The 22,128-nt window shown below is 44.3% G+C and overlaps 1 protein-coding gene across 2 annotated transcripts in view; it reads right to left on the bottom strand.

Moving 5' to 3' along the window:
* Positions 1 to 22,128, bottom strand: part of KCNH7 (potassium voltage-gated channel subfamily H member 7) — a 930,127-nt gene that overhangs the window by 103,118 nt on the left and 804,881 nt on the right. The window lies entirely within an intron of this gene.

Here is a 22,128-nt window from a genome sequence, read left to right as displayed (position 1 = left end):
AAGTTGCATGTTGAATGCTGCTTTGCCCACCAAATCACGACAAACCACTATCGGTACAAGCATTGTCAAAATACATTGGTATTAGTGGTAATTGCAAATTGACTAAGATTCGTCTTCGCAAATGCACACAGATCCCCACCAAAATTGCAGAAAAATCACAATGCACGATATCAATGCACTGTTTTTTTCTAGAGTGTCTTGACTTGTGATAACCATTTTTTTTTACCTAAGACCCATCCAAAGCCCCACCAGAATCGCACAAAAAATGCACCACTTCCAAATAGAGATGAGCGGGTTCGGTGCTCCGAGATCCGAACCCCCCCGAACTTCACCTATTTTACATGGTTCCGAGGCAGCCTCGGATCTTCCCGCCTTTCTCGGTTAGCCCGAACGCGGCCGAACGTCATCATCCCGCTGTCGGATTCTCGCGAGATTCGTATTCTATATAAAGAGCCGAGCGTCGCCGCCATTTTCACTCGTGCATTGGAGATTGAACGGAGAGGACGTGGCTACGTTCTCTGCCTGAAAAGCTCCATATCTGTGTTTAGTGTGCTGCAAATATCTGTGCTCAGTGTGCTGCAAATATCTACGTTCTCTGCCTATAAAGCTCCATATCTGTGCTCAGTGTGCTGCAAATATCTGTGCTCAGTGTGCTTCATTTTGGTGACCAACAGTATATAGTTGTACAGTACAGTAGGCCATTGCTGTATCTTGCAGCTCTGTGTCACTGCAAGTATCCATTCCATATCTGTGCTGCATTTTTGTGAGCAGTATATATAGTAGTACAGTGCAGCATTTTGGTGACCAACAGTATATAGTTGTACAGTACAGTAGGCCATTGCTGTATCTTGCAGCTCAGTGTCACTGCAAGTATCCATTCCATATCTGTGCTGCATTATTGTGAGCAGTATATAGTAGGACAGTGCAGCATTTTGGTGACCAGCAGTATACATATATAGTACAGTACAGCAGGCCATTGCTGTATCTTGCAGCTCTGTGTCACTGCAAGTATCCATTCCATATCTGTGCTGCATTATTGTGAGCAGTATATAGTAGGACAGTGCAGCATTTTGGTGACCAGCAGTATACATATATAGTACAGTACAGTAGGCCATTGCTGTATCTTGCAGCTGTGTCACTTCTAGTATCCTAATCAGTGCTCAATATCTGCTTCATTGTTGTGACCAGTATGTATACTGTACTATGCGACGTGTGTTATACACCTGGTGATTTTATACATTCTGTAATCTGTACTGAGCGATGTGTGAGATACACCTGGGGATTATACACCCTATATACTGTACTGTGCGACGTGTGTTATACACTTGGTGATTTTATACATCCTGTAATCTGTACTGAGCGATGTGTGAGATACACCTGGGGATTATACACCCTATATACTGTACTGTGCGACGTGTGTTATACACCTGGTGATTATACATCCTGTAATCTGTACTGAGCGATGTGTGAGATACACCTGGGGATTATACACCCTATATACTGTACTGTGTGATGTGTGAGATACACCTGGGGATTATACACCCTATATACTGTACTGAGCGATGTGTGAGATAGACCTGGGGATTATACACCCTATATTATTATTATTATTATCCTTTATTTATATGGCGCCACAAGGGTTCCGCAGCGCCCAATTACAGAGTACATAAATAATCAAACAGGAAAACAGCAACTTACAGTTGATGACAGTATAGGACAAGTACAGGGTAAATACACATAGTTACATCAGCAGATGACACTGGAATAAGTATCAGGTGGCAGAAGACTGCTGGATGTGGTACAGTTGAAGATTATTAAAGTAAGACAAAGGATAAGCACATGAGGGAAGAGGGCCCTGCTCGTGAGAGCTTACAATCTAAAGGGGAGGGGTAGACAGACATGGGTGACACAGATGGGGTACATAGAGAATGTGGAACAGAGGGTTAGGATGAGATTTGGCTGGGTTTGGTGAAGAAGTGGACCCCCAGAAGGCACAAGTCAATACTTAACACTGCAACATTTTACTGGGCTATGCAGGAGAAAATTAAAAATAGGGGAAAATAAATATTAAAAAAAAGAATCGATTTCTTCTACCGCTTTCAAAAAGGTCAATGGAAGCTGAAATAATGGACAAAGTACCTCATGGAAGCCAGATACAGTATACCAAACAGTACTTAGCAGAGTTAGGAATGAGTGCTTACGAAATACAGTAACATTTTGTCATAATATTTCAGAAACTGCATGGCTGGTCTCTTGCACTCTTTTGCTCTAATACACCACCTGCTAAAGGATTTATATTCAAAAACATTATGTCTCCATAATCCCAAAAACGTCAGTCTTCTTGGAAAGTGGTTTGTTCCTTTGTGAAGGAAAGAGAACAAACGTTCTCAAACAATGGTTTCCCTGTTTCTTTTTCCTCTGGGAAGGGATTGTGGATTCGCAGGAATATCTGAGCATTTCTGTAATCAGAAAGCAGCGACTTTCTACAAATGTTTACGAATAATTCCAGTGATTTTGTCATTTTCTTCCAGTGATTTGGACCAATAATACCATTGATTAGAACGAATAATTCCAGTGATTTTGTCATTTTCTTCCTGTGATATTGAGGTGTTTGTGTCGCTTAGCTTAGCCATCCAGCGACCACAGTGCACCTCTTTTTCTCTTTTCTTTGCATCATGTGCTGTTTGGGGCCAATTTTTTTAAGTGCCATCCTGACACTGCAGTACCACTCCTAGATGGGCCAGGTGTTTGTGCCGCCCTCTTGGGTCGCTTTGCTTAGTCATCCAGCGACCTCGGTGCAAATTTTAGGACTAAAAATAGTATTATGAGGTGTGAGGTGTCCAGAATAGCCTGTAAATTAGTGGAAATTGTGGTTATTGAGGTTAATAATACTATAGGATAAAAATTACCCTCAAATTCTATGATTTAAGCTGTTTTTGAGGGGTTTTTGAAAAAAATCCGAAACACAAAACCCGAAAAATTTCCGGTGCACATCTTTACTTCCAAAAAACAACTTCAGAAAAGCATTATAATTAAGGGCCTGATTCAGAGCTGCTAATTGTGCTGTCCTGCGATCAGATAGTCACCGCCTCCAGGGTGGATGTAAATTCGCTGTGCAAGTGTGCGATCGCATGTGTACGTCGAGCTGCGAAAAATCACTTTGTGTGCGCAGCCCAGGACTCATGTCTCCAGTGCGATGAGAACAGGCTGATTGGGGCCGGAGCTGACGTCAGACACCCTCCCTGAAAATGCTTGGACACGCCTGCATTTTTCCAGACACTTCCTGTAAATGCTCAGTTGGGATCCACAAATGGCCTCTTAATGTCAATCACCTTGCGAACGCCCGTGCAATCGGATTTTTCGCACCATCCCGTTGCTGACTGACGATGCCCGTTGTTGTCCGATGCATGTGCACACTGCGGTGCATACGCATGCGCAGTTAGGACCTGATCGCCCGCTGTGCAAAAACGCACAGCAACAATCAGATCTGAACTAGGCCCTAAGACTTACCCAATCAGGATGCTAATACAAGCCCACCAAGTTACCTCCAGCACTCACTTTCTGCTCTCAAGGCTGAGGCAGGTTTTGGAGTAGGCTGGATCCAGGCAGTGATTTTGCGTAGCCTGCGCCAGCTGACTGGAAGGGCCCAGGAGCAAGAAATAATGCATATACGAACCAGCAGGTTGGAATGGGTTTGGGGATTTTGCCGCTCTACAGCAAGTTGTGGTGCAATTTGAGGTGTAACTTATGGTGCAGATTGAGGTGGGAATTGGTTTGTGTTGGAATGCGACTTCTGAGGCATTGTAGTGATACTTATAGCACTTTCACGTGAAACTTCTGAAGCAACTTCCCATGCGAAAAACACCAAAATTTACACAAATCACACACAACAAAAATCGTCCACATAAACCATCGAAAGACAAAGAGTTGTTAGTAAATGTGCAATTTTTGAAAAGGTGGTTAGGGGCAATAAGGGGCAATTAAGGGTGATTTTTTTTTTTTTTCAAACTGTTTTTATTGGTTTTTCATATACATACAGTATTTTCAAGTATGGTAAAAGTACAGAAAAATGGGAAAGAAATAAAACACAGTATAGTGTTAATTAGTCCATCACAAACAGAGCCATACATGTAGGAAGCATCTGAATTACAAAAAACGGAACCACTACCACGAGAAGTAGCTCAATTAAGCAGCAGTAATAAAATATTGTTGATAGAAAATAGAACAAACAATATTCCACATACCAAGCGAAAATCACAAAAAACTCTTAAAACCAAAGTTATCAGGGAAGAGGGGAAAGAAACAGAAAAGTTAGAAAATGAAAAAAAGAAAGAGGGGGAAAGAAAGAGAGAAGAAGGAGACTGAGCATCGTCGAGGAGAAATGCGGACTGGAATAGAGTGGACTTAGGGCCTAATTCAGAGTTGATCGCAGCAGTAAATTTGTTAGCAGTTGGGCAAAACCATGGGGGTAATTCAGACCTGATTGCTCGCAAGCGTTTTGTGCAGCGCTGCGATCAGGTCAGAACTGCGCATGCACCGCAATGCGCAGGCGCGTCAAGGAGATTGACAGGAAGAAGGCATTTGTGAGTGGCAACTGACCATTTTCAGGGAGCGGTTGGAAAAACGCAGGCGTGCCCACTCCAAGTATGTGAAAGGGGAGGAAATAGATGAAATGGGGCTGCAAACAGACTTTCTTCCAAAGTCGAAGAGTAGGGGAAACAGTCAGATGAACCACTGTCGGCAAGGAAGGTAGCCAAGGGATAATCCCTATGTGAGTAGAAAGGCACTGCTCTTCTAGAGATACCCACAGTTTTTAATCCTTTGCACGGGTCCACTCTAAAACTTGATTTAGAAGAACCGCTTGGTTATAATAACTAGAAATATGAGGAAGTTGCATTCCTCCATTGTGTTTCCGTCAAAAGAGAATATCATATTTAAAACGGGGAGAGGTGTGTCCTCAAACAAATTTTCGAGTGAGACTCTGGATAGATTGGAACCACACTGGAGGAATATAGATAGGAAGAGTTTGCAATTTATATAAAATCTTTGGTAGAGAATTAATTTTAACAACGTTTATCCTGCCAAACCATGATAAACGTAAAGATCTCCATTTCTGATAATCAAAGCAGAGAGCTTGTAATAGTGGTTTGAAGTTTAAAGAGAATAATTTAGCTAAGTCTCGAGAAATTTAAACACCCAGATATTTTAGTTTGGTGTCATTCCAAGCGAAGGGAAAAGCATGCTTCAGATTATTGATATCGTCAGTACGGGTTGTTAAAGTCATAGTTACAGATTTTGAGTAATTTATCTTGAGACTGGAGAGATCTCCAAATCTCCGAAATTCAACCATAAGATTAGGGAGGGATATTGTGGGCTTTGAGATCAGGCCAATAGGTTATCGGCAAAAAGAGCAAGCTTATAATCTTGGCCGCCGACACGTAACCCTGAAATATCCGAGTTTAGTCTAACAGCTCTCGCGAGAGCCTCTATACACAACACAAATAAGAGTGGTGATAATGACAGCCTTGTCTCGTACCGTTCGATATTTCGAAGGGATCAGATAATAAACCATTCATCCTAACCTTCGCCGTCGGTGTATCATAAAGGGCCAAGATTCTGTGGAGACAGCTATGGCCCAGTCCTAGGAGGCGAAGTACACCAGTCATAAATCCCCAATCAACTCTGTCAAATGCTTTCTTCGCATCTGTGGACTGCACAATGGAGGACAAAGGGGATTGTGAGGCGTAGTGGATCAGGTTGATGACTTTAATTGTGTTGTCCCTCACCTCGCAACCCAGAACAAAGCCAACCTGATCTCCATGAATCAATTCAGGCAATAAAAGTTTTAAGCGGTTCGATATTAACTTGGCAAATAATTTTATATCTATATTCAATAAAGATATGGGTCTGTAGCTTGAGCAGACACTAGGGTCTTTACCGTCTTTTGGAATAACAGCTATATGAGCTTCTAAGGAGTGTTTAGAAAAGTGTGATTTGTCAGAGATGGAATGAAATGCACATGTAAGCAGGGGGGCTTATTTGTCTTTAAAAGCTATATACAGTAGTATGCGATGGAGAAACCATCTGGGCCAGGTCTTTTACCAAGGGGTAATCTTCTATTACCTTAATCACTTCCTTGGCCAAGAAGGGCTCGTCAAGGAAGTCCACATCGTCTTGAGTCAGAGTAGGAAAATTCAGGGAGTGTAAGTAAGAGGCGACAGAAGTTTGATGAGATAGTCTATGTTAATCATCCCGCATCCCTGAAAGATTATACAATTTGGTGTAATAAGATCTAAAAGCCTCAGCAATCTTCCGTGTTTTGTTGTATGTAGATCCATGATTATCTTTTATGGTATGTATAAAGGTTGTAGCATGTTGTTCACGAAGAGCTTTGGCCAAAAGTTTACCAGGATTTTTACCCCATTGATAGTGGTGACTCCTGCATTTACTAAACAATAATTTTATTTTGTTTGAAAGAAGTCTGTTAAGGGAGGCCCAAGCCTCTTCTAGTTCAACATGGTATGTAGGAGAAAGGGAGGCTTTATGGGAGGATTCTAACAATTTAACTTTATCCAATAACTCATCTTTCTGCCGTGTATTTTGTTTTTTTAAGTATGAGCCTAACTGGATACAGGTACCACGTAAGACACATTTGTGCGCTTCCCATACAGAAATTTTGGATGTCTCCTCTCGATCATTGTCAATGATATATGCATCGATGGCAGAGTCTAATTGGGATTTACAATGAACGTCTTGCAAAAAGGTGTCATTAAAGCGCCAAGTCCAGGGCTTCGGTATGGGGTGGGGGAGCATTAAGTGAAGGAAGACAGGTGCATGGTCAGACCACGTAATGGAACCGGTAGAGGTGTCCGATAAAAGATGGAGATGTCGATGGCTGAGAAACAAGGAGTCAATTCTAGAATATGATTGATGGGCTTAGGAGTAAAACAAGAAATCCGAGTCCGAGGGGTGAGAAAGTCTCCAAGTATCTAACAGCTGGTGGTCCAGGAGGGTGCGTCGCACTCATCTATATTCCTTTTCAGGTCTATATAGGGCCTTATTGGAAGTGTCTTGAGAAGGATCCAGAGACCAATTTAAATCACCCCCATCACCACTATCCCTTCTAACATAGGTTCCGCTTTTTCCAATATAGATAAAAGGAAGGTACAGTAGGTTGTTTCACATTGGGGCGTATCTATTGATTAAGGAAAAGGAGCGTGAATGTCACACTTGATCAATAAGCCTCTACCCGCCATCAGTTTGTGGGTTGATATATTAGTGATCGGCAAGTGTCTGGCTATCAATATAGCTACTCCCAAAGTTTTCCCAGCTGAATTATTAGCCATAAAAACATGAGGCTAGTAATGACACTTGAGTGAAGGGGCATGTCCCAGTTTAAAATGAGTTTCCTGGATAAAAGCGATGTCGACCCTGTCATCTCTAAGACATTTAAGTAATTTAGAGCTTTTCTCAATAATGTTCAAACCTTTGACATTAAAAGTAGCAATTTTCAGATCATTGGAACCAGTCATGGGGAATCAGTATCATGAGGCCTATTAGTCAAAAACACAAAAAAGTCAACAGTAGTGAAAAGATGATACTCTAACAGTCCCCTGCAAGGGGGGAAAGAAAAAGGAGAGAAAGAGGAGGGAATGTAGGAGAACAGAAGAGGAAGAAATATAGAAGGAGAGAGAGTTGAATGAGGGGTGGGAATAGGAACGATCGAAAGCAATACACAAATCGGAAGAGAGTGAAAGAAAATAGAAAAGGGAGAATCAAAAACAAGACTACAGCTGCAATTGAACCAGGAGAGGATACCTGCCTGCTCCCAGACCAATATTTTCCTAGGTGTAGCATAGTGGGGGGTACTAAGGGGGTCGACTAGAGCGATGACCCAAGCTATAGAAAGCACAGGTGCGTATAGCAAAACAGCACAGTAAAGACCATCCAAATTGTATGGGTGTGTATACCCGGAACCCTAGAGAAAAAACGATGGGAGAAAGGCTACAAGAGCCACAATAGTCAGCAATTTAAAAACATGAAAAACAATAAGAAAAACAAACAAACATGAATCAGAACAGAGAATATAAAGGAAACATTCAAACGTATTGCAAAGACATAATTGAGTCAACAACAGCTATTGGTCACCTACTATACAGAAACACCGTGGACAAGTCCCACATGGACGCTGAAACGAACAGAAGGCGACAAGTAGCTTACCAACCAATGAAACGGCAAACAGTTCAAGTTACTTCAGATGAGGTTGGAAAGAGAGTCGACTTGGTTTGTCGTCTGGAGGAATGAACTTGTTTCCACAGATCGGGTTGAAATTTGAGGGAAGGCAGTTCAGGTTTGTGGTGATAAGATCCCCAATCAGTAAGATCTATAGATTGCATACCCAGCGAGGAGAAGAAGTTCAGTAAATCTGCTGGTTTGTGTAAAGTAACCGGTTTTCCATTATGAGTGACCTGAAGATAGAACGGAGAGCCCCAGCGATATTTCATATCAATCTTGTGCAGTGCCTCAGTGAGGGGTTTTAAGGCACGGTGCTGTTGTAAAGTGGACCATGCCAGGTCAGGAAATAGTTGAATCTTATCGCACTGTATTTCTGTGCTGTCAAGTTGCCGAACCCTTCCCAAGATTTTCACTTTTGGGTGTAATAGTGGAGGCAACATATCGCATCCCGAGGTTTATCAGTAGGTAGGCCTCTAGGTTTGAGAGCGCGATGTGCTCTGTCAAATCGAATATCATCATTTGGGTCCAGGTCTAGGATTTCTCCAAATATCTTCGTGAGAATGTCCGTTAGGCAAGACTGTGGGATATCCTCCGAAAGGCCTCTGACCATGATATTATTGCGTATTCCACAATTATCCAAATCTTCTATATGCGATTTTAACGAAGCAATTTCAGTGGCTTGGTGTCAGACCACATCAGTAAGTTGTGTAAAGGCGGCAGCTGTCGCCTGTTCGTGACCTTCCACGGTATCAATCCGGGCACCGAGGTTTGACATGTCAGCCTGCAGAGTGGAGACTTACAGTTTAATGGTAGTGAGCAGGTGGGTTTCCAACGCTAGGAAATCTTGTTTTGTGGGCAACGATTTGATGTGTGACAGGATTTCACTTATCTCTTTGTTTAAAGATGGAGTCTGCAGAGACGTCGCGTCACCTGTGACCGAAATGCCGTCAGAAAATGTGGATAGAGTGGGCAAAGCTGGATGAGTATCAGCGGAAGGAAGATCAGCAGTAGGAGTCTTTAGGTACTGCCGCATGTCAGACATAGGGCCACCAGTAGCTTTCGGAGTCCCTTCCGGTTTAGTATTAAGGGTGATTTTTAATCTAACCCCAAATTTTCCCCAGGTGGCAGAGTGAGAATATGTAAAGTGTAGTTGCCAACAGTAAATTTACGTAAGTCAGTAAAAAAGTCAACATTTTGGCCATCAAAACACAAAACAAAAAAATATAGAGACCAGCCAAATTTACCTTACTGGCAGTACTAGACGGCACATAATGTGACCATGCCAGTGGTTGTTAATCCCTTATTTATAATATGTAATATTAAACATGAGTGTTTTAGGTAAGATAAGCATCCACATTGGAATCTTAATATTCTCTTTCTATGGACCTTTTAACAGAAATAAAATGTTATCTTTGAAAAGGTACACAACAGTATATTGCTTGTATTTATCATTTTATATGAAACTGTTACGCTTTCATTTTTTTGTTTTGCAGTTTACTTTATTACCTCCGCACTGCTCTTTAATGACAACTTCTTCTACATGCAAACAGCATTCTACATGCAAATAGTACATGCATTCTATGCATGTAGAAGGGATGTAACAAATTCAGTACACCATGTAATATGTTAAATGGATGTCCTCTATCACTGTAGCTTTGTGGAACAATATGAAAATATGAAATTCCTTCCTGGTTTCAGTACACAGGCGTCAAGATGACTCTTTATACAGTATGAATCGCAATAGCGAGGAAAGAAATGTTTCAAAAGGTGGTATGTAGAGGGGTTTTCAAGACATAAAAAGACATAGAAATAATATTCAAAAGTAATAACATTACTAGGATGCAAGTGTGTCAGCCACAGAATACCAGAAAACAGAATAAGGTAACAGCTGCTTGAGTCAAACAGTGTACAGACAACTGGCAAACCTAGCAAATGCCTGAGGGATTTCCTAATACAGATCTGGAAGCTAGTCCTTTATGGTGTGATAAGGCTCTAGAAAAGCTATATTATTTAATTAACTGTATGGAAACATATAGTATCCCATACATAAACTCATGTTTAGGTTTGTGGTTTAATGCTGTACCATTGAATTATGAGTTGATAATTTAGGGCTTATTTATCAAGAACTGCATTACAGATTGGGAAGTGATAACTACGCCCCAACTCCCAATGCAGTAGCGTTTATCAATGTTGGTGCACCAGGACAGAGCTGGAAATGCCCTGTCCTGTCAAATGGCTAGGACAGGGCTATCACTTTGCTTCCATGTACGAACCTGGCACATATACTGCGCATGCCCGGCTATCGGCATCCACATTAGTCAGTGAGAGCTGACGTTGAGGAATCTGAAGGAGCCCTCTCCCATTAAAAGTATTGATGGCGTATCCCTTTGACTACTATGGGCTGACGTCATCTGTAGATGGCATACACTACCAGGTCCAAGCTACAGAATGTTTTGCCTTACATAGCTTGGTAAATAATAGTTTAGGATCTTTCGTAGAAACCTATGGGAGCTGTTTCTGTGATCAGAAATGGAGAGACTATGGCAGATATAGGACAGAACTGCTGCGGTCCTTACATGTTACATCCTGGGAATGCTTACATGGATGGATTTTTTTCGTATGTGTTATGTTCAGCCCAACAAATGCCAATAACATAAAGCTGTGTGGTGTCTCCCTCCTTCTCCCACAACTCTCTTGCCGAACAGGAAAATCCAGGAAGACGAAGAAAGTTCAACTTCCTTAAGTAAGCTATCTGTACATGTAGAAGTGGATCATAGAAGAGTTTGTCTGTTTTGTGATTTCTAGAAACTTAAAGACAATAATGGGTCAGGGGATGAGGTTTTGCATCAACTGCAGGAGATGTTTTCAGTATGTGTTCAACAACTTCGATCAGTATAGTACCCTGATGGACAACATGATACCCTTCAAGGGCCACATGAGGGAACCCATAGGTGTGCCTATGTTGTTAATCTTGTTCACATGCCAGCCCCTGTATTCTGGGACGGACATAATCAGAGTCGAGTCCACGTACCCATCCCATACAGCCCTCCCCCCACTTCTTCGGATTCTTACTCTCTCACATAAAATAGTGCTAGACAAGCCTATCTGACAGTGCACACATTAATACTGCGCACACCTATTAGCTGACCTCTTGTCTGCAAATGGGTTTCACATTACCATTATTATCAGTTCTAAGCAGCAGCAACTCCTACCTTGGTTGGAAGGGGGGGTCTTTTAATGTGCTCATGCGCAGGATTGAATGTTCACAAATTAACAAGCCAGCTTCTAGGGACTATATTGGCTGCATCCCCTAGAAGCTGGACAGGGCTGCTGTAATAGGAGGGGAGATGTTTCCCATGGGATGTACTCTCTGCTATCGCAGTCTGGTTTGGCAGTCCCCAGGGGAGAAAACACCTTCCCTTGGGACTGCCTTTATCTCATGTGATCATCAGGGAGTACTTCCAACGGGAAGCTACTGCCCCTGCCAGGCATTCCTTGTGGATGGGTATTTACAGAGGGTTGGGACGGGGGGGGGGGGGGGGGGCTGTAGCCCTGCAGCCCCTAGATAAATCTGGCACTGGTTATAAGTTACAATACATTTCATCAAAGAAAGAGACACCAGATAACACGCATATCACTACACTCATCTAAAAACATTGCATGGATGCCTCACAATGCGCTACATACACCCTCATATGCCATTTGGCAAATTCTTAACTCCAAAATGCATCTCAGAACTTCAACTTTTCCTAAAAGAGCCATTAGCCTCACATGGGGACTCACATAATTAAAAAGACAGTCAACAGGTCGACACCAAATTTGTTGACATGCAAAAAGTCGACATGTTCAAAAGGTCAACTTGGTGAAAGTTCAATGGATAAAAGGGAGGCAGTGCTTAAGGTTAACAGGTTCAAAAGGTCAACATGACAATGCTCGACACAAGTTTTTTTTTACTTTTTTCAACTTTTTAATTCTTTAGCATCCACATGGACTCTGATTGGGAATAGTAATCTATGCAGAGTACAGCGGTAGTAGAGCGAGGCAATTTGATCGAAGCGTGGCGAGCAAAATTAGCCCACAAGTGTATACGTTTCCACCAATTTCACTCAGGTATGGTGAAACACAAAATGACACAAAAAAAACCTGGGCCATCTTAACAGACCCCTGGGAAAAGTAATGTTGGCCCCCGGGAAAAGTAATGGACTGGGGCCCCTACCTCTGTCTGGAGGTTGTTCTGTCGGGGGGGGGGGTGCTTTCTGCATCCACTTCTATCCTACGGGGAGAGTTGCTGTTGGTGGCAGTGTCGTTCTGTCCATCTGTCAGGGGGTAGGTGTTACACCTGAGGGCTGAGGCTGACCTGAGGTAGTCTCAGGTGTAGGGGCTGACGTGTACTTGAACCTGGGAGGTAATATGGGATTCTTGGACATGCAGGGAACCTTAGCACCGATACCCGAAGGCGTGACCAAGACGACAGGATAAAAGTAAAGTTTGTTTATTAAGCACAGAGTTCAGATACCCATCGGCAGCTAACCACTGTATAGATGAATGTACTGATACTGACCAGCAGGACTGCCATCAGAAATTCTGGGGCCCGGGACTGACAAAATGGGCAGGGCCCCACGGGATAGGCGGGACGCAGAGGTGGGCGGAGCTGTGAATAGATGGTGATGGAACGGATGACAGGGGGAGTTAGAGGGTGACAGGAGGAGTTAGAGGGTGACATGAAGAGGGTGACAGGGAGCAGGTAATAGGGAGAAATAGAGAGGGAGAGGCTGATACAGTACTAATTACAATTTAGTTATCTGGGCTTGGCAGAGCTGCAGCAGAAGCACAGCACCAGTCACACAAGGAAAAGGGGAGGGCCCAAGAGGAGAGAGCGGCTCCCCCCCCCCCTCTGGGCTTTTCAGCAGTAGCGGCATCTGAGCCCCGGGTGGTAGCGGTGTGGGTAGCGCCAGGTCTCCAGTGTTACAGCTAGCAGCAGCCATGAAGAGACAAGGACAGCAGTATTTCAAATGTGACACTTGCCGCGGCCCGCGAGCCAATCGGAGCTCGCGGACTGGCAGCCAATCAGGATTGAGCTCCGAATGGCTTGCGGCTGGTGGCACATTTAAATTGCTGCTGTCCTTGTCCCTACATAGCTGCTGCCTACTGCTGCCGGTGCACTAGCTGTAATGCTGGCGACCTGGCGGTGCCCTCACCGCTGCCACCCGAGCCCCCTTTATGGCTGGGCCTGGGACTGAAGTACCCACAGTACCCCCTTGATGGCGGGCCTGCTGACCAGCAGATGGCTCACTGGAAGTTGGAGATGGTAGCAATGCACGGAGGTTGAGGTGAGCTCTGGAGAACGTACTGTGATGCCGAGGAGAACCGGCCCAGATGGTGAAGGTGCTATGGAACTCCCCAATGCAGAGTTCGATGGTAGGAGCACCGATGGAGAACTGTGGTTCGATGTTGGAACACCGATGGTGAATAGAAGCGATGCTGGAATACCACAGAGAGCTGTAAGCGATACTGGAACACCGCTGAGAGCTGGAAGTGATACTGGAACACCGCTGAGAGCTGTAAGCGATACTGGAACAGCACTGAGATCTGGAAGCGATACTGGAACAGCGCTGAGAGCTGGAATCGATACTGGAACAGTGCTGAGAGCTGGAAGCGATACTGGAACACCACTGAGAGCTGGAAGCCGGTGAAGAATAACTGCAGATCACTGAGAGCAATGTAGGAACACCGCTGGAGTCAGGCAGCACCGCAAGGTGGAAACTGGTGCAGATCTCTTTAAGTGGAGCAAGGTCACAGGAGCTGGAATACCTGAAGACAGCAAGCAGGAACATACACAGACAAGAGAGACAGCTAACACTGAGATAGACATCCAAAGCACTGACGATTTGGCAGCCTTGATGCAGGATATTTATACCAGCTGGGAAGCAGGTATTAGCTGAGCAATCAGGGAGAGTCCAGAGTGCAGTAGATAGGCTATGGAGAGTCATGTGATGAGACCAAACATGGCTGATTCTGGAGGGAAAGTCTGTTTGTATCAGATTGTGGAAACCTGTAGTAATGGCGGCAGAGGCCGCGAAGGACAGGAGACACCATCCACTGGAACAGGAAGAACATGCTGACTAGTCGCCATGACAGTGCTGCCGGGATCGCTGAGGGAAGACTGAGAAGATGCCGTGCAGCGCGCTGCATGCAGACAGAGCAGGTGGAATCCAGGCTTGGACTGCAGGGACAGTCACAGAAGGCACTTAGAAGGTAAATAAGTGTATCCAGTTTCCCGGATCGTAACAGTGGGGAGTTTTTATCAACAGCTGTATCTGGAGGGGGGGAGTGAGGGTTTGGTTCTATCAGCAGCCGAGGTGTATGTGGGGGTGGGAGGGGGGGGGGTGAGGTGTTCTTTTCTAGGGGAGGGTCCTTTCGACAGTGGCTGTTCTTTCTGGGGTATGAGCATTTGCCAGGCATTTCTGTCCCGGTGGGTGGGGAATGCTAATGGTGGCGGATGTTCTGTCCAGGGTGGGGTATTTGCTACTGGGAGCCTTTTATGTCTCGGGGGAGGGGTGTGTGTGCAATCAATGGCAGCAGTTGGTGTTCTGTCTGTTAGGGGGGGGGGGGTTGTTGCTATGGAAAGTGGTCAAAGTGGAAAGTTAGAAGTGGTGGGAAGGCAAATTTAATGCTGATCATCAGGTTTGATGGAGTGGGTGAAGGAGAGGCCCCCATAGGAGAGAGCTGTAGGGGGAGCAGTGACAATGAAGGAAAGATAGGTTTAAGTGATAGCAAGGAGATTAAGAGAGTAGCAGATGAAGAGGTTGTGTAGATAGCTGACAGTTTGTTGTGGATGGATCTGGAATTCCAGAAGGCATAGGAGAGGAGGAGAGAGGGAAGAGAGGGGATCTGGGTGAGATTGGCTGGGTTGCTGGTGTGAAAGGGTAGGATGGCTCTGGGAGTAAAACAATGGCAGGGTGTGAGGACAGGTATGAGTAGGGAGCGAGGAGACATGTCAGATGATAATTGGAGTAGATAGTAGAGAGTGGGGGTTAGAATTAGGGATTAGAGGCGGGAGGATGTACAGTGTACACTCACAGTAGGTAATACAGTAGGTAAAACCAATGAGATAAGGAAGTGAATACTGTCCATAATACAGCAAATAAAAAGATATCTAATAAGGCAGGAACTAGTGAAGAAAATATTGGTGATAGGTACTTACTGCTAGAAAGTACAATTTGGAAGTCCAGACTTTTGCAGCTGATATTATACAGATTCCGGGAGAGGTCCAGGGAGTCAATGTGGAAGCACCTGATAAAGAGAGAATGGGGTGGTTGGTGGAGGGGTGTAGAGGGCCAGGTTCACAGCCAAGAGCGATGACAGGACTCACCCCAGGGATATTACACAGAAAGAGGACCCAGGGGAGCCATGTGGTAACATAGCAACAGGCAGAGATGTGTCCTCATACATCTTGCCTCAATACGCCATGCAGCAGGAGATGCCTGGCGTGAGTCAGCTGGCAGCTTCCGGGCAGCACTGCTAACGTGAGGTGTCTTTTTTTTAACCGACAATGCGTCTTATTCACATTGCTATGTGACTAGGATGCACAAGCAGCTTATGCTGATTAAAATGATATGTGGCATGCCTATATTCTGTGTGTGACAGCGGCTGTATCTGCATACAAAAAACTATGTTACAGTAATTTCCAGTAAAACACAGTAAGCTGCTTGTGCATCCTATTTGCATAGCAATGCGACTTAAGACACATTTGAATGGAAAAAGTCGCTCATAAGGATGCTCGGCGTTACCTAGAAGGGCTGTGTAACATGACGGCAGCAAGGATGTAGGAGGACACATCTGTAGCTGGTTAGTTCAGGTGGAAAGTCCCAATGAGTTGAAAGAGGAGGCAGAATCACGTTGGGGTGTGATAAGATTAGAGGCAGAACAGGAACAGGACAAGATAGCCAAGCCAAGGTCCCTGTTAGCAGCGGGCCGGGGTGAGGGGAGCAGCGGCTGTCAGTGTCTGGATAGCAGAGGAGGGTCCATATAGGCATTCGGGGATAAGGAGACTGAGCAGCAGGCAACAAAGAAGGGAGTAGAGCTGCAGTTTCAGTGAGAGCTGTGGGCCAGGCTGTTTGGAGCAGCGGCAACAAATGCAGACAAACCTGTGTTCCAGTGGTGATCAGTGTCGGTGAAAGGGGCAGAGGAACCGGTGCAGGGGGCTCTTAGGGTGAAAATAATGGAGACCAGGTGAAGGTGCGCTAGACACCAGGGAAGGCTCCCCAGCCACCCAATTATTCTGACCGGTGGGGTAGGGGGTGGAATCAGTCACGGGCCCTGAGAATCCTGGGGCCCTTTGGCAACTGCCCATTAAGTCCATAGGAAGAGACGCCCCTGGTGTCGACCATTTTTGTGTTGACTATTCTCATATCGACATTTTGACCTGTCAACTTTTTCTACTGTCTACCATGTTGACCTTTTGACCCTGTCAGCCTTTTGACACTGTCTACCTTTTGCATGTCGACTATTTAGAGTCTACCTATTGACTGTCTATCTTTTTACTGTAAATCTATTGAACCACACCCTGGGCATGGCCGCAACTAGGGGGGCATGTGACCTGGGTGCCGGATTGGAGAGGGCGCCGAGACTGGCACTTAAACCCCCCCCTAACGCCCCCTCCCTATGCGGCAGCGGTCGCTTAGAGACAGTGCCATCTATGAAGTAGAAAAACACTGCAATGCTGAGATGAAACTGAAAAAAAACGACATCTCCCTGCAGCCCTTGCTGCCGGGAGCTGTAGTTCACTTTCAGTTTAATCTTTGCAGCGTGTGATCGGCAGAGCAGGATTAAGAGTGGGCACAGAGGACAAGTTACCCCCCCATGCATTTAATCATTGCATACAGTGCACTGCTGCACTGGAAAAGAAGCATGATGAGGTCCGAAGAGGGGGCGGGGCTAAACGACACTGTACACAGTGCCATGCCAGCCAGCCAGCAGGATAGGAGAGAGGAGGGGAAGAGAGAAGCATCACAGTGAGTATGGGAGGGGGTACTGTATGTGTGTGTGACTGACTACTATATATGTGTGTATGAATGCGTACTTGCATGTGACTGTATGTGAATAGGTGTGTGACTACATATCTGTATGTGTGTCGTGTGTCACTGTATGTATACATGTCACTATATATGTATGGGATATAATTATGTTCACAATACCAGCACCCACATCCCGCCCCCTGGACATCCCGACAGTCGTCAGGGACTATTCCTGCTCGTGGGTGTCCACGACACCCACAGAGTGGGAACAGAACCTGTGGCAAGACAGAACCTGTGGCAAGAATACTCTCGCCACCAAGCCCGCAAGAGGCTTTGTTGCCCTCGCCCCCAGACTTGGATGGGGGGAGGGGGTGCCAAGTTAATGGCTGACAAAACTCCTAGTTTCGGGCCTGCCCTGGGACGGAGATCAGAACTCTATATGTAAAGCTGGGGTAAAGGGAGCATTTCCTCTTTTCAGAGACTCCATCTGTGTGCCTGCATGTGATGTTATTTCTTTTGGAAGAGCTTTGCTACATGTTTGGAACCATTAGATAACTGGCCAAGTGATAACACATTTAGGGGCAATGTATCAAACCTTCTAAAGAGTAGAGAAGTGGAGAAGTTGCCAATAGCAACAAATCAGTTTCTAGTTGACATTTATCAAGTGATATGTAGAAGCTATTTGGTTACTATAGACAATTCTCCACTTATCCACTTCTCAACTCTTTAGAATGTTTGATACATTTCCCTCTTAAGGTGCATAATACACACTGGGCGTTTTTGCCCAGCGTGTATGCACAGCGATGATCGTGAACATCGCTGGCAGAAAAATAGGTCAGTGCATACACACTGAGCTATTTTCCATGTGCCAGCGATGTTCATGGGGGGGGTGAAGCACTTTCCACAGTAGGAGGCTGTGGAAAGTGCTTCACTCGGCTGTTCAAACAGCCCAACGAATGGCGGCGGCTAGCGATGATGCGGGAGCACGCATCAGCACTCACCTCTCATCACTAGCCCATACACACAGGACGAGTTTGAGATCAAAGTAGCTCAAAATGCTAAGAGTGAGCTACTTTGAGCTCAAAATCGCTCAGTGTGTATGGGCCTTAAAAGTCTAAAACCTACAATGGGATACAGCTGAATTATTTGTAAGCAAAACATTTCTTCGAAAGTGGTAAGGTTGAGGTTACTTTCAAAATCTATAGCATTTAATATTTTATGAAGGAAAATAATCTAAATCTCATATTTAAATTACTGAGTCATCCTTAATAGTGAGATACAAATGCTCATGGAGAAATATTTTAAATTAGTTGCAAAGAAATTGGAAAATTTAATATTACATGAGGTCTTTTTCGAAACGAACATTTTGAACGCTATAAGAAATTAAAGAAAAACAAAAACCAAAAAAATATTTTGCTAAAAATAAAACTAGACTACCTGATAAAATAAATCAAGATGCAGTATGTTTTGCCTCAGCTGGACAAAGTACATTTTTGTGCTGTAAAAATACACATTTTAATACTTTGCATCTCCTTAGTCATTGTGAGGAGCACTGCTAACATTTTAGATGCTGGGGGCCAGTGGAATTTTTTTATGTGATTTAGTATGTTTTAAACAAGATTTTCCAAATGCTGGAAAAAAAAAACATATTGAGAAAAAACCTAGGTGCTCAACCCTAAAGCATGTTTGAGTGTGACTGGTATGGGGGCATCAGTAAAATGTTTTCAAACTAGGTCACTAGTGTAATAGCCTGTGAGTTGCGGACAGTGGCCAGTTTCAGCAATTTTAAAGCAGCAATTATATTAAAGGCAAAATGAACCTGATCTTACGTTAAAAAAAAATAAGTTTTACATTTCAATGCTACAACTCATACCAATGCACACAATTCAGCTTGAGATGTAGTTTTGTGAAAAATCGTAAAACTACAACTCGATTCTTTAAAATGCGGAGGGCCGCCCAGCATAGGGCAAGGCCATCCCACGATGCGCTTGAATGATTAAGATTGCCCCCTGCCTATGCAGCCTAACTGCAAAGGCACTCGGCGGGCAGCCATCTTTTGGTCTGCAATGTCTGGACCGTGGCCCCGAAACTGTGCATCGACGACCACAAAACGCGGCGTCAATGCCCTGTCACCGCCGCCTCTTAATCTGCGAAGCCATTGTAAGACCTTGCACATGCATGCACCGCAGTGTGCGCATGCGCAGAAGTGCGGAAATCATCATACAGCGATTTACGCACTTCTGCGGACCTTACTGAATTAGGCCCTCACAACATTGTGTGCAATCTATAGAATTTTTTTTCTCGTTTGGTCACATACAGTAATTGATTGGACACTTGAGGGAAATACATGAGAATATAGGAGAAACAGCTCCCTGCAACAAAATTTTCACACAATCGATGTAGTATGGAGTAACTGCATACAGGGTCATTCCATTGTAACAAACGTTACATTTTGAAATATATTTCATGTGAAATATATTTTTTGGAGCATGTGTTTTGAATATTTTGTGCAAAGTAAATGTTGTTTGTGTGGTACATGATATGCTTTCATTTTGATGCAAAGCTTGTCATGAAAACTGGTAACAAACTTTACATAAAAAGATCATTTTCATGGAATGACCCTACAGTTGAAAAATTAAATACTAGAACCATATGTCTATTGAATAAGGATGCAACATAAGGACAATTTTTAGTACAGGGATCAATTTTCTACTCAAATATTTTCTTTATTACCATCATTTCTTTGTGGTTATCAATTAAGTCAAATGAATGCTTTTCCTCCCTGACCCTCCTTGACCTGCTTTAATTTGGATTTTGCACCCTTCATTCCCTAAAACTGTCCTGTCAAGGTCACTAATGACCTTCTCACAGCTAAATCTAAGGGCAGTATTCCATTTTAATCCTCCTTAATCAGTCAACTGCCTTTGACATAGTTGACCATCCTCTCCTTCTGCAAACTCTAGACTCCCTTGGGTTCCGTGGCACTGCCCTTGCTTGTCTCTCCTCCTATCTTTTAAACTGTTCCTTCACTGTTTTTGTTTCCAACTCTACATCCTCCTCTTTCCCTCTTCCTATTGGTGTTCCCAAAGGTTTTGTCCTTGGTCTCTTACTTTTTCTCTATACATCTCCTCCATGGGTGAATCCAGAAGTTCCTTCGGTCTACCACCTTTTTGCTGAAAACACTTACATCTACCTCTCTTCCCATGACCTCTCTCCCTCCTCCTTCTCTCTCATCTTTTTACTTTTTTTCACTCTTCCATCCCTTCCTGGATGTCTCACTGCTTTCTTAAAGTCAATATTTCTAAGACTGAGCTTATTGCCACCCCCTCCAGGACCCCCATTCTTGTACTGTTATCAATGCTGTCCTCTCTTCTGTTACACAAGTCCATGGCCTATGGGACATCCTAGACTCTTCCCTCTCTTTCACCTCAACATTTGTGCCTTCTCTCAATCTTGTGGCTTTCACCTCTGCAAAATCACTAGAATTCATCCATTCCTCACTTGTGAATACTAAATCTTTTATTCATGCCCATGGCATCTCTCACCTGGACTATTGTAACTTACTTCTCTCTGAACTACCTCTCTCCCAACTCTAACATCTTACATTCAATGTTACAGCTTGCCTTATCTTTCTATCTATCCCATAGCTTTGAGTCATACTCTACTATAGCTCCTTTATTAGGTGACCTAAACTTAGAGAATCCAGTTTAAACTCCTCAACCTAACCTTCAAAGCACTTTATCACCTCTTCTTCCTACATCTCATACCTCATATCTATAGACAATGCCCATCACTCTGCTATTCCTCGGGCTGTGTAATTGCCTCAACATTAGTAACCTTATCCCACTACCGTATTAGAGATTTCTCCTGAGCTGCTCCTCTACTCCGAAACGCACTCCCCTATCCTATCAGACTGTCTACCAGCCAGCACTGTTTCAAATGCTCCCTCAAAATGACCCCGTTCCTCAAAGCAAATCAGTTCTCCTCCCTTGCTTATCTCTCTGACCCCATACCTCATTCTTTTCATTTCACCTCCCAGTTAGACCCCATATCTCTTAAGCCCCGTACACACGAGGAGATTGTCCCGGAGATGTGTGCTGAGCAATCTAGCACAGATTGCTCAGCACACATCTCTCAAGCTCAGCACACAGCGCAATGTTTGCGCTGTGTGCTGAGTGAGGGGAAAAAAAAAAAGCTCACTTCACCAGGCGAAGTGAGAGATCTCACTAGATTGGGCATGCATCGCTGTCGCTGGCACCACTACACACAGAGTGATGTTCACTTAATTGCTAAGCAATCTAGTCAGATTGCTTAGAAACTAAGTAAATATCGCTCGTAAAGGCCCATATAGATGGGCCGATGTGGGAAAGATGTGTGCTGAGCGAACCGCCCCGCTCAGCACAGCGCAATGTGTGCTGAGCGTTCGGGGGGATTCGGGGGGGGGGGCGCTCATTTCACCCAGCGGGTGAAGTAAGTGACCCGCTAGCAGCAGCGATAGCGATGTGCGGGGCTGTGCATCGCTATCGCTGTAGGGGGTACACACAGAGCGATAATGCTTAAATTCTAGGCAATCTAGTCAGATTGCTTAGAATATCGCTCCGTGAGTACCCCCCTTTAGTTCTCATATGCAAAGCCTTCCTTCCGATTGTTCTCTCCTAACACTATCCAAAGTGCACTCCCACTCAAGGTCATTGTGAAAGATCATTTCTGTTTGCCCACCCCAGGGCACAGGATCATTGAGTTACAGGTATATTTTTGTCACTCTGAAGTCTGACTTCTGTCTTACTGTACATCATTGTTTAGTCTATCCCCTTATACTGTATTTGTTGTTTTTTGTACTTTTCATATTGAAGTTTGTTTTCAACTTAATTGTTGC

Source organism: Pseudophryne corroboree, chromosome 7, assembly GCF_028390025.1.
Source record: "Pseudophryne corroboree isolate aPseCor3 chromosome 7, aPseCor3.hap2, whole genome shotgun sequence".
In the NCBI taxonomy this organism is placed as follows: domain Eukaryota; kingdom Metazoa; phylum Chordata; class Amphibia; order Anura; family Myobatrachidae; genus Pseudophryne; species Pseudophryne corroboree.
Note: the sequence above shows the minus strand (reverse complement) of the source record. Positions and strands in the feature narration are given on the sequence as shown.